Source organism: Littorina saxatilis, linkage group LG1 (assembly GCF_037325665.1).
Source record: "Littorina saxatilis isolate snail1 linkage group LG1, US_GU_Lsax_2.0, whole genome shotgun sequence".
Lineage (NCBI taxonomy): Eukaryota > Metazoa > Mollusca > Gastropoda > Littorinimorpha > Littorinidae > Littorina > Littorina saxatilis.
This window is the reverse complement of record NC_090245.1, coordinates 101,868,784-101,869,618: the sequence shown is the minus strand read 5'-3', so window position 1 is coordinate 101,869,618 and position 835 is coordinate 101,868,784. Positions and strand designations below refer to the sequence as shown.

At 44.0% G+C, this 835-nt stretch overlaps 1 protein-coding gene across 1 annotated transcript in view; it reads right to left on the bottom strand.

Annotated features, from left to right (window-relative positions):
* LOC138958727 (uncharacterized) overlaps positions 1–78 on the bottom strand; it is a 5,461-nt gene extending 5,383 nt beyond the window's left edge. Inside the window, exon 1 of the mRNA XM_070329999.1 lies at positions 1–78. This exon is cut by the window's left edge and continues 1,331 nt beyond it. The gene's annotated coding sequence lies outside the window, so the exon portion shown is untranslated.
* Between the last annotated feature and the right edge of the window lie 757 nt (positions 79–835).

Sequence of the window (835 nt, the reverse complement as noted above, 5' to 3'; positions counted from 1 at the left end):
GCAGATATTTATCGACGGATACTTGTTTTTTCTTGGTCTGTCCTAATGTTGTCAGATCATGTGAAGAAGAGCAGTCTCAGACCTGGGTGAACAAGGCAACACAGAACATTGACATGTGTTTATTGACGAGGATGAACGTTTGCTATGGTTAGGCAAACATTCCCACCATTAGCGACAGGTAGTTGATAAGCTCAGTCAATTATTGTGTTCCTTGAACCAACAAACCTGCAACAATGCCAGAAGAGAAGGATCAGACATGGTTTAAAGATACTTTCCTACTCGTGGAAGCGATTCACAACCCCATAACTGTCTGTATTTGTGCACGAGATAAGAGCTTTCTTCAACTTAAGCACACAGAACGCTAATTGAACCTGTAACCACCAATGTCAAGGCACAACTGGCTCACACGCAGGTTAACAATGTGATCCATTGAATATTGACAGAGTTCATTGATGTGTGGACATTTGTTGTATAAAGCATACCTTCTCAGCACTAGTGAGAGTACCTCTGAAGCTCGGTTTAACTTGAAATGCGTGTGTACCAAAGCCGTTAGATGTATCACGATGTCGGTGCAGAGGAGAACAGGCTCAGACATGGGTTTGTCACACAAAGAACACTGTCCCGAGTTCACCGGTGCGTGGATGCGTGTATCGTAAACCTTTTCAACTCTGGTGAGAGCACCTCGGAACCTCAATCCTCGTGGGATTCATGCCCCTTTGACAACCAGAACTGTAGCAATGTCAATGCAGACGACCAGGCTGATACAGAGTGTTAACAATGCAGCACACAGAATAGTGTTGACATGTTGAATGCAGCACACAGAATATCATTGACA